This window comes from Crocuta crocuta, unplaced genomic scaffold, assembly GCF_008692635.1.
Source record: "Crocuta crocuta isolate KB4526 unplaced genomic scaffold, BGI_CrCroc_1.0 scaffold698, whole genome shotgun sequence".
Classification (NCBI taxonomy): domain Eukaryota; kingdom Metazoa; phylum Chordata; class Mammalia; order Carnivora; family Hyaenidae; genus Crocuta; species Crocuta crocuta.
In genome coordinates, this window is record NW_027530855.1 from 1,804,441 (window position 1) to 1,817,128 (window position 12,688).

The 12,688-nt window shown below is 39.8% G+C and overlaps 1 non-coding gene across 1 annotated transcript; it reads left to right on the forward strand.

The window, feature by feature from the left end:
• The first annotated feature begins 4,265 nt into the window (after window positions 1-4,265).
• On the forward strand, window positions 4,266-4,371 carry LOC144235943 (U6 spliceosomal RNA). The gene has a single exon (XR_013336364.1). It is a non-coding gene; the product is annotated as a U6 spliceosomal RNA (small nuclear RNA).
• The last annotated feature ends 8,317 nt before the right edge of the window (window positions 4,372-12,688 follow it).

A 12,688-nucleotide genomic window follows, 5' to 3' on the forward strand; every position in this document is an offset into this window, starting at 1 on the left:
TATTTGTTATGGGGCAGGGAGGAGAAAATGCTTTGGCTTTCTTAAAGGAGTCAAGTAGGGTGATGCCCATTAATAGGCAAGACCAGAAGGAATGAGACCTGAAAGTTCAGCTGGGCCCTTGCGTGAGAAAATGGTAGGTGGTCTGCCGCCATGGGCAGGGCAGGCAGCAGAAGTGGGAGGTTGGAGGAGAAGTCAGTGTATCCTAAAGCTCTGGGGCTAGGGGGTCTTTTGAATTCTCCCCTGCTTTTTTCAAGCTATGTGACCTTGAAGGGGCAATTAAACTACCCTGAGCTTTGGTTTGCCCATCAGGAAAACATGGATACATGAAATACACATGAGAAGCTTCTAGTTCTGTATCTCACTCACAGGACGGGCCTTGTTAATGTCAGTCATTATACGGTGGGCAGCGGGGAAGGTTAGGGAGCACCCAAGGAAGTGAGGGAGACTTGGCAGTGAGAGACAGGGCGCTGCTCCTCTCAGAATAAGGAGATGCCCATCCCAGCACCGGCGCCCTGAAGGTTGTCTGACCGAAGCATGCTTACCTTCTGTCAGACAGGCATTCCTGATTGCTCTGGCGCTTGGAGTGGAGAAATCTATGAGTCATGGTGAACACGGCAGTATGGGTGGAAGGCATAAACAGAGCTTGATGAGTTAAATGAGAAAATGTATGCAGAACGCATGGCCAGAGCTCCTCATCATTATCAATAGCAACAGTATTGGTATTTCTCACCTTGCGTCTCTCTGCTCTTCATGTTTCCGGGTAGTGATGAGCCTGGGGACGTGTCCGGAAGACAAGGCCTTGGACATCCAAATGGACTCAGGGTGGCTGGAACCGCCAGTGCTGTTCTTCTAAGAAGATGCTGGGCTCTCTGAGGACAGAGTCCGGAGGGCCACCAGGAGAACAGGTTCAGCTGACACCCTCGCTCTGCCTATGTAAAAGCAGCAGGGCCTTGGAAAGAAAAATGGCAGAGTAAATGAGCTCACAGGGCAGGGATCCATTAACTGACATTTGTTTTAAAAGTAAACACACGTTCTTTCATTCTTTGTTCGCTTTTTCCTGGCTCCAGTTAGCCTTTGCTCTCCCTAACTTCCCGATCAAAGCCTAGTTCTCTGTCCCTCAGACTTCAGAGCTGGAAGATGGGTTGAGATCATCTGGCCTAGTCTCTGGCTCAGGCCACTCCTCTGCGGCTTCGCATTGCACTGGCCCAGAGAGCGGCCCAGCCTGGAGGCCCATTTCATGTGTTTGAATCATTAGAAAATTCTTTCTCTCAAAGTTCCTAGCTGGGCCTTCTGGAGCAGTTCTTTAGATGATCGATAACCATTGTATGACCCCTGAACCCTCTCTTTTTTTTCTTATTTCCTATAGCCTTATTTCCATTAACCATTATATGTGCCATCCCCCCTTGTTTTTGTCATGAAATATAACATGCACGAAGAAAAGCACTTCCAACACATATGTATGGCTTGATGAATAATTATAAAGTGAACACCCACGGATGGTAAAACTTTAGAGGCTTTCCCTAGTGTGCTATTCTAATCAGAGCACCCCCCTCCTCCATCCCTCCCTCCGGTGTAACCACTAGCCTGACTTCTGTGAAACTACTTTACTCCGTAGATCTACAATTTATAGAATTCATTCCCAAACCATACGGTTCAGTTTTGCCAATTTGGAATCTTTGTGCGAAGGAAATCGTACTGTGTGTATTCTTTCGTGACTTCTTTTTTGCTCAACGTTATGTTAGTGAGAATCACCCATGTGAACCTTGTTGCTATAGCTTGTTCATCGTTGTTGATATACACGCTGTATGCATTTTGCATGTATATATTAATGCAAAATGATTTATTGATGATTTCGCTACGTGAATATACTGTAATTTACAAAATGAAGTTTTGAGTTGTTTCCAGTTTGGGGCCATTACGAACAGTGCTGTGATGAGCCCTTATCTGTGAAAGGAATGCCTTTCACAAAGATGCATGCCAAGGTTAGAATGCTAGATCATACCGCGTGCAGAGCTTCAGCATTGCCAAACTGGTGTCCGGAATGGTTGTTTAAGTCACAACACCATCAATAGATTGTACTTGTTCCTGTGGTAGACCTGGAGGTGGGCTTCATGGACCCGTCTTTCAGGGCGACCGGCTGCCCAGCTCAGCAGCTTCGGGCTCTGTCTCCACCTTTGCCCTGGGATACGCCCTTCCCAGGACAGCTGGGAGAATGATGACTGTGGTGGGAACATTCTGGATCACTGTGGCACCGCTCTGCAGGGCAACACTCACTCCAGAGCGCCCCCATCGGGGCTTTGTCAGCCCTCTGCCTTGGCAACTTTTCTTTTCCGGCTGCTTCCCCTGTCCCTTTATTAGAGGCTGACCCCTAATGAACTTCTCCCATACCAGGCTCCATCTCAGAGCCCACTTCCTGAGAGCCCAGGCTGCAACTGTTCCTGCGGATCCCCGTCCTTGCCAGGATATCAATAGACTTAATACTTTGCCAATCCGGTCAGTATTTAAGGGGATCTCGTGGTTTTTTTCCTCTTTAGTTAAAATGTCAACAATCAGATTTATTGTGGTATAGGTTACATACAATAGAATTCATCCTTTTGAAGTGTACAGTTTGATGACTTTTGACAACTGTATACCTCCATGTGTTCACCACCACCAAGGCATAGAGCATGTTCATCACCCCAAAAGGTTCTCTGTTGCCCTTATGCCATCCCTGAGTTCTTCTAGATATTTGATCCATGGAACCATCTAGAAAATACTCTTTTGTGCCTGGTTTCTTTTCCTTAGCAGAACGCTTGTGCGTTTCATCTGTGTTGGTGGATGTATCAGTAGTTTGTTCCTTTTTACTGCTGAGTAGTATCCCGTTGTATGAACAGATCATACTTTATCCATTCTTCCACTGATGGGCATTGACAATGTTCCCAGTTTTTGGCAATCATAACACAGCTTTCAAGACATGTGATAAATTATGCAGGAGTGGCATTGCTGGGTCAGACAGTAGGTATAATTTTGACTTTATCAGTGAAACCATCAACCAGCTTTATACACAAAACCCACAGGAACCACAGGATGGATTGAAGAAACCACCAAACAGATTTCTAAAGTGGTTTTACCATTTTACATTGCATGTGCTGGCAGCCTGTGAGAGTTCCGGTTACTTCGCTTCTTTGATAACACTGGGTAGGGTCTGTCTTTTTAGTATTAACTATTCTAGTCTCTGTTGTGATACATTGTATTTTAACTTCTATTTCCTTGGTGGCTAATGATGTTGAGCATATTTTCACATACTTTTTGGTCATTTTTTTGGCAAATACATTCATTTCTCATTGATCTGCAATGAAATCTCTGTCCTATTATCAAATCTGTACATGGAGGTCTGTCCCTGAATTGGGATTATAAAACCTTCCTTACTATAGATTTATGATGTCTTACTATCTGGCAGTAAGGTGTCTTCCCATCTTTTCTTCCTCTTCTAGAGTGTTTTGCTTAATCTTGTCTTTTTGCATTTTTCTATAAATTTTATAATCAACTTGTTGATTAAAAAAATCTTGTTGAAAGTTTGATTTAAATGTTACCAAATTGGGGTGCCTGGGTGCCTCAGTCGGTTAAGCGGTTAAGCGTCTGACTCTTGATTTCGACTCAGGTTATGATCTCATGGCTTGTGAGTTTGAGTCCCGAATTGGGCTCTGCCGTGATAGTATGGAGTCTGCTTGAGATTCTTTCTCCCTCTCTCTCTGCTCCTCCCCTGCCTGCTCTCTCTCTCTCTCAAAATAAATAAGTAAACATTAAATAATATTACCAAATCTACAAATAATTTGGGGAATATTTAAACCTTTATAATATTGATCCTTGGAGTTAACAAATGCAGTTTAACTCTCTATTTAGATCTTCTTTGAAGTATATCAATGAAGTTTTATAATTCTCCCCATAAAGACTTAGATAGTTGGCTCTAAATGCCATCTTTTAAAATATTTTATTTCCAGGGCTCCTGGGTGGCTCAGTTGGTTGAACAACTGACTTTTGATTTCCAACTGGGCTGTGATCCCAGGGTTGTGAGATCAAGCCCTAGGTTCGGTTTGGTGCTGAGCATGGAGCCTGCTTCAGATTCTTTTTCTTTCTCCCTCTGCCCCTCTCCCCAAATCATGCTTGTATGCGTGCTCTCTCTCTCTTTCTCTAAATATAAAAAAATATATTTCATTTCCTCTTGCTGGTATATAGGGATACTTGGAAAATACTTTGTTGCATTTTAAAACTTACAGACAAGTTGTGTGCTCATTTTGGCAGCACATATACTAAAACTGGGATGATACAGGGAAGATTAGCATGGCCCCATGCAAGGATGACACACAAATTTCTGAAGCATTAAAAAAAATATTACAGACAAGTTGTAATGATGGTACAAGGAACTCCCATATACCTTTAAACCAGATTCATCAATTGTTTACATTTTGCCCCATTTGCTTTAACACACAAAAATATACACATATTTGTAAATATGCATGTATGCATATGTGTATATATATGTATAGATGACAAACTTATATTAAAGTATAATCTAGTGATGATGTGTTCATATTCCTGTCGTAGACCTGAAGGTATGCTGCACAAATTCCCCTTCAAGTTTTTGAAATGTATTGAACCTTGACTTTCGGTTTATCTTGGTGAATGTTCCATGTGGCCTTGGAAAAATGTATATTTTCTGTCATTGGTGGGATGTTCTATAAATGATAATGAGGTGAAGGTGGTTGATAGTGTTGTTTAGATCTCCTGTGTTTTTATTATTTTGTTTAGTTGTTCTATGGTTACTTAGACAGTGGGGTTAGCCTTCAATTTTCATGGCTATATTTATTTCTTCCTTTATTTTGTCAGTTTTTGCTTCATGTATTTTGAAATTCTGTTATTAAGTTCATAGGGATTTATGATTGTCATGTCTTCCTGATTAATTGATCTTTTAATCATTATGAAATGTCACTTTTTATTTCTGGTAATACTTCTCTTGAAATCCATTTTGTCTGTTATTAATGTAGACTCTCTAGCTTTCTTATGATTAGTGTCTACGTGGTATATCTTTTTCTGTCATTTCACTTTCAACCTATCTGTGTCTTTTGATTTAAAGCACATCTCTTATGCACAGGAGGTAATTTAAACTTACTTTTAAAATCTAGTCTGTCAATCTCTGCCGTTTAATATTTTTAAATTTTATTTTAGAGAGAGTGTGAGAGGGTGAGAGGGCAGAAGGAGAGAGAGAGAATCTTAAGCAGGCTCTATGCTCAGCACGGAGCTCATCACAGGGCTCGATCTCACAACTCTGGAATCATGACATGAGCCAAAGTCAAGAGTTGGACACTCAATCAACTGAGCATCCCAGATACGCTAATCTTTGCCTTTTAATTGAAGTGTTTAGTCAATTAAAATTTAATGTAATTATTTAAATGGTTTAACTTAGCTCCACCATTTGCCATTTGTTTTCTATTTATCCCACCTGCTTTTGAGTGGTTTCTCCCTTCCTGCGTTTTTTTGGGAAAATCAAAGTCAAGTCTCCCTTCCTTCCTTTGTTCTTGATTTCTTCCTTCTTTTTTTTTTTTTATCCTTTGTGCCTGCCTCTCTCCCTCCTTTCTTTCCCCCTCCTTCTCCTTTCCTTTTTCCCTGCCTCCCTTTCTCACCTTTATTTATTTTGTATTCTTAAAGGTTTCTGGATTAAAATACGCATCCTCAACAGAGTATTTTTAGAATTAATATTTTATCTCTTCACATAAAATTTGAGTCTTGCAAGAGTAGTCTGTTAATTCTCTCCTGAGTCCTTTGTGTTGTTGATGCTTTATATATTACGTCTACATATGTTAAGAATCCCACAATACAGTGTCTTAATTTTTAAAAAAAACAGTTATGTACTTTTAAAAGGATGTTAGAAGAAAGAAACAAAAATATATTCTGGTATGTTCACCCACTATTAACCAGTTTTGGTGTTTTTATTCTTTCTAGTAGGTCCTGGTTTCCATCTGGCATCATTTCTCTCCAACCTAAAGAACTTCTTTTTGCATTTCTTATAGTTAAGATTCATTGCTGGTTAATTCTTTCAGTTTTCTTTGTCCTAAAGATTTCAGCATCACTCTGTAAACAAATTTTCATTTGATATAGAATTTTGGTATGATAGGTGTTTTTTTTTTTTTTTTTTTTTTTTCCTTTTTGACCATTTAAAGATGTCTTTACATGGTCTTCTGGCTTTCATTGTTGTTGTGGTGGTGTTTTGTTGTTTTTTTTTAACAAGTAACTCAGCCATAAATCCTACTGTTTGTTCTCTGGATGCAATATATCATTTCCCTCTGCTTTCAAGATTATCAATTTATCATTAGTTTTCAACATTTTTACTCTAATTCACCTACATATGGTTTTCATAGGATTTATCCTTCAGAGGATTTGCTGACCTCCTTAGAAGATGTATAGATCATGTTTTCACACATAAATTTGGAAATTTTTACCATATTTCTTTAAATATTTATGCTTCTCCAGTTTTTCTCTCCTTCTGGGACTCTCTTTGCATGAATGCTAGGTTCCTTAATATTTTCCTGCTGGTCATTGAGATTTGGTTCCTTTCTCAAATACTTTTTGTTCTTTTTTCCTTCAGATTTGATACTTTCAAAATGATTTGTCAATAAGATTGCTGGCCCTAGCTTCTACTCTCTCCAACATGCTGTGCCATAATATATAGTGCCTTTTCATTTTAGATACTGTAATTAGAATTCTAAATGTTCACTTAGTCCTTTTCTATAGTTTCCATTTCTCTGCTGAGATCCCTGTCTGTTTGTTCATTATGAAATTAGCTTCTCAAAGTCTTTGAACATATTTATAATAGTTTCTTTTAAATTTTTTTTTAATTTGAGAGAGGGAGAGTATGAGCAGGGGAGAGGGGCAGAGGGCGAGAAAGAATTAAGCAGGCTCCATGCTCAGGGCAGGCCCCTATGTGGGGCTTGATCCCACGACTCCGAGACCATGACCTGAGCGAAAATCAAGAGTCAGATGCTCAACTGACTGAGCCACCTAAGCGCCTCTATAAAAGGTTTTTAAAGTTCTTTTCTGTTAATGCTAACATCTGGGATCTAGAGGTTAGTTTTTATAGACAACATTTTTTTCTTGACTCTAGATCACATTTTTCTGTTTATTCCTCCACCCCCAAATGGCTAGTAATTAAAACACTTTTTATTAAGTTTATTTATTTATTTTCAGAGAGAGAGGAGAACAGAGCACATGAGTGGGGGAGGGGTAGAGAGAGAGGGAGTGATAGAGAATCCCAAGCAGTCTCCACATGATCAGCACAAAGCCTAATGTGGGGCTGGAACTTAACAGTTGGACACTTAACCCACTGAGCCACCCTGGTGCCCCTGTCTGGTAATTTTTATCGTACCTAGACATTGTTAATGATAAATTATACAGACTGCATTCTTTCTCTTCCTTTGAAGAATGTTTATTTTTGTTTTAGCAAGTCATTAACTTGGCTGAACTGAAACTCCAAACTGTTTCTTCTGGAGTAGGCAATAGTTGAAATCCTTGCTCAGGCTCAGTTCTTTCAGCCATGCAGCTGCTGGTTCCCAGTGGTCTCCTGAGAATCTCTCCCATAGAAAGTTCAGAGACTGGTCAGTGATGTAGGTGGAATTATGTGTAGACTTGGAGGCTCTCCTCATGTCTCACTATTTTGCAGAGATTTCATTTTACTGTTTAGCTGCTGTGGAAGCCCATGTCCTGACTCTTTAAGCCAGTAAGTCAGTCAGCCAGTCAAGCTTTCTGTTTGGCATCTAGATGTCTCATGTTATGTAGACCATGGAGTATACGTGGGCAAAAACAGACCGAGGGCAATTTCCTTATTTCAAAGTTTGACTCTTCACCAGTTTCTGGCTGCTTTTGGTTGCCCTCTATACCCTTAAATAGATGGTTTTTAAGTATTTTCTAAGTATTATCTGTGGGAATGTTAGTCCAATAGAAATTATTGTCTTATCTCAGAATGGTTTGTACCATTGATTTTTGTACATTGATTTTATATATATATATACGTATATATATAGGAACCCTGAAATTTTCTTATTAATTCAAAAAACTAATTTGTAGATTCTTCTAGATTTTTAATGTACACAATCATATTATCTGAGTATAATGACATTATTGTATTAAAAAGTTTTTAATGTTTATTTTTGAGAGAGAGAGAGAGGGAGAGAGAGAGAGAGAGCGCATGAGCTATGGAGGGGCAGATAGAGGGAGATGCAGAACCTGGAGCAGGCTCCAGGCTCTGAGCTGTTAGCCCAGAGCTGGATGTGGGGCTTGAACTCACAAATCATGAGATCATGACCTGAGCCAAAGTCAGATGCTTAACCGACTGAGCCTCCCGGGCACCCCATGACACATCTAATAAAGTGTTGAAAAGAAATGGTGGTAGAAAACTGTTTTATTTGGTCCACATCTCAAAGGGGAAATTTTCCAAGTTTAACANGAGACAGAGAGAGACAGAATTTGAGAGGGGAAGGGGCAGAGAGAGGGAGACACAGAATCTGAAGCAGGCTCCAGGCTCTGAGCTGTCAGCACAGAGCCTGATGCGGGGCTTGAACTAACAGACCGTGAGATCGTGACCTGAACCGAAGTTGGCCTCCCAACCGACTGAGCCACCCAGGCACCCCTATAAATTTTTAAATAGATAAACTTTATCATACCAGGCAAATTACTTCTATTCCTAAGCCTCAAAGTATTTAAAAATTTGCGAATAAATATTAAATTTTATCAAGTACTCTTATTATCCATCTATTGAGATTTTTGGATTATATTTTCATTAACATGTTATTGTGTTGGGTTACACTAATTGATATTCTAACATTTAGTCAGCTTTGTTTTTTTTAAATAAATCCAATTTGGTAAGATATATTATCCATTTTTATATGTTGCTGAATTCATCTTACTAGTATTTTGTTTAGTATTTTTGTATGAATGAAATAGAAATAGAATTTTCTCTGTACTATCCTTGTTGAGTTTGATATTAAAGTTATGCTAGTTTCATATAATGAGTTAGGAAAAGGTTGTGTATAACTAATTATTTTTTCCTTGACTAATTGGTAGCACCTGCCAGTGAAGCCATCTGGGTTTGTAGGGTGCTTTACAGGAAGACTTTTGACTTCTTAAATTCATTTAATGGTCAAAACATAAAGGTTTTCTATTTTTCTTATGTCAGTTTTAGTAAGATATATTTGTACTAGTCATTAAGCTGCTGCCTTTGATTTCTAAGCACACCCTTGTAGTTTCTGCTCTGTAAAGCCAGTATTCGGACTCTGCTAACAACCTTCTTTGTCATCTGTGTTCTTGTCAGGTTCTGCAGTAGGGAATTCTAGAAGGAGATTGGAAGGTAATTCTGCTTTTCAACTTACTTCTGTACCTATCAGCAATGCTCAGCAAGAACATTTCACTCTGGAGGCAGCAATTAGTTCTGTCTTCCAGCTCCTCTCAGTACTGCTGGAATCAGCCTTAGAGGGACCCTTCAGAGATACTACCAGTCGCTGGGCAGGGACAGTAGCAGCAAACCTCTTCTGAGGTCTGAGTCTCAGCTCTCTGGGTTCTTGTTATGAACTCCTGAGGGACCAGCAGCATTCACTTATGTCTTCTCCCCAGTGGTATAAGCCCTTGAGGGTCCAGCTTCTTGAGGGTCCTCCCTCAAGCTTCTGATCTGATAACCTCAGCTTCTTCCTTTTGTCCCTCAAGCCCTAGCTTGGTAGTTGCTTCCTCTACTTATTAGCAACGTGATAGCTCAATGTTTTCTTTTTGCTTTATCAGGTCACCAATACTTGTGTAATTATTTAAATTATTTTTCTGTTGTTATACCTACTATTCTTCTGATTGGACTCTGGCTGTTAAAATACTGGTAATGGAAGTGTTTAGAAGAAAAAGACCCTCAGAAATGTCTGAGCCTGGTTTGGTTTTTTTACTAGCTTTGAACACAATGTTGAACTCTTTGCCAATGGCAAATGGGTTACTACTAATCCATACCATGCAATGATAATATGATAAAGTTAATTGATGGTGATAAAGTGCTTATTGTACCAAGTGTCTTAGTGACCAAGTAGCTACTGGATGTGATTTACATGGCGATAATAATAACTATAAGAACTGTAACCCGGAGTAGACACTTCTAACTGCACTGCAGAACTCACATATAGACGATACATTTAAATTTGTGACTCGGATGTCCGTACAACCAGGGTACTTTTATAGAGAGCCCCAAAGAATCTCTTCCCATGTACAAGGCAAATCACGATGAATATTACACTTGGAATTTAGCTGTGTTGTAGGATCATAATGTAAGTTGAAGTCATAGGCACACCAAGTTTCTGCTTGGGTTGACTTGTTTGAAACCGAGGTTTGAACTCCCCAGTCTCCTTCCCTGTAAGACGAAGCAGCCCTCTCTTCTGGGGCTGACAAAATCAGCTCTCCCTTTGCTAAAGACCCAGTAGAAAATCACCTAGAACAGGTGCCTTGGGAAGGTGCCTATTCTCCTCAACCCTCCCAACCCCCATTCCTGTTCATACTCCAATATAAATGCAAAATGTTGCTAATTTATAGCAGCATAAATGTGCATGGAACATGTGTGGAAATGAATTCCAAGGGTGTCAAAACACGGAGGAAATAATATAAAACTGGGTCAAACCAAATTCATTTTATAGGTGCAAGTAGCAGAGAGGATGGATCTAATGTTAGAAATGGCTCTGAAAATTAGTTTACCTGATTGGTTGGCTGAAATATCAACTCAGAAATGGCCTATATTGAGTAATGTTGAAGCACAATGTAGGTTGACTCCAAATGTTGGATAAGATAGGAATATGGGAATGAATTTCTCATATGCAAACCACATGCCCTTCCTCCACACTCCCACTAAAGCCCCCAAAAGGCCCTAGACAGTCTCTTTATTTCTTCCTTTTATTAAGAGGAGAAATTGGGTAACATTAGTGATAAGAACACCAGCATCTTTGAAAAACATTATGGCATCCTTTGTACACAAGAGGAGATGCAGTTATTAGATATGCTCCCTGATTTCCATGGGGATGCTGGAAATTTTGTGGCTAAGCAGTAGCTCTTAGCTGCTAGACACAAGGTAGACTGATCATTATAATGGGCAGGAAGGACAAATAGGTATACTGAATAACCTGCTGGGCTCTTTGACCATGACTAATTGATTACCGTGTCCCTAGTTGTGAAATTGATGAACAGGCTACTAAAATATTACTTCCTCTATATAAAAGAAGCACTCTAGATCTGACATCCAGGAACTCAATTTGACCAGGCACAATAGAGCCTTAGCTTCTTACTGTTCAGGCATGAGCCAGATCACAGAGCTGGAGCCTCTTGAATGAAGGGGAGGCTGGCCTCTCTTGAGGATGAACATGAAACCCTCATACAACCATATTCTGTAAATAGTCTTCCAAGCCTTCTCCAGAGGGACCTTTGGCCATTTACTAGACTTAATATGCACTAGGTAAAAGGAAATTCTCATACCTTTCAGGGATTTACTACACAGTGAATTGGTTCTGAATTGGCACTGGTGACTGGGTCCCCAAATGCCACTGTGATCCACTAGTCAAAGTGAGAACTTCTTGTGATCAGATAGGTAATAAATGAAGTTTTGGCATAAATTCATCTCACATGGGTGCATCTCTCAGTGCACCTATGGACTCTCTCCATAGTTTTCCTACCTGAATATATTCTTGACTATATAAAAAGATTCGGTAACATGGCAGAAACACACATTGACTCCCAGCCTTTGGGATGAGGGTTATTGTTTGCTGATGCTATCTAGTGGTTTAGTCTTGTCTCCCACATAAACTGTAAGGTCCTGAATATAGTAAATCTCACTTAGCTGACTTTGTATCCCGCCATGTCACCCCATTCCCTGCCAATGCTTGAGAGAGTACTTTAGTATTAGGTACTCAATATGAATTTATTGATAGCAGTTTAGTGAAATCATCTCAGTATCTTGAAGTATTTGGGAGGAGTAAACTAACTTTCCTAACTTCAAGAAAGGAGTATAAGAGTCTTTGCCCTGGCATTTGCTCTTCCAGGGTCTGAATCAGGTTCAAAAGTACATTTATACATACCTACTCTAATATAAGCCATTTATTTATATTTATGGTGTAAAATCCCATTCAATCTTTATGACATCACTCTGAAATTGATTTTATAATCCCTCTTTTATAGTGGAGGAAACTGGTTCTCAGGAAGGTTAAGTAGCTGGTTCTGAGTCACTCAGTAAGTCTGGACAGAGGTCTAAACCCAGGTTTTCTGATCAAAATATTAGAGGTTTTCCACTGTACCCTAGTTAGTTTTTTAACAGGCAATTTTGTCTGAATTTTCCTATGCTGTAGATTATCACCTTTCTTAGAAAAAGTAAATACTTCTTGCCTCCTCAGCAATTACAATTTCATCTACTTCCTTGACCATGGGATGGGAAGGAGGAAAAAGAAACTATTCCTGCTTTAACCCCTGGGTCATGTATTGAACTGAAACTACTCTATATTGTAGAGCCCACAAAGATAAGTAAGGAGCTGGGGCACCTGGGTGGCTTAGTCGGTTGAGCGTCCGACTTTCGCTTAGGTCATGATCTCGCGGTTCGTGGGTTCGAGCCCTGCGTCGGGCTCTGTGCTGACTGCCAGCTCAGAGCCTGGAGCCT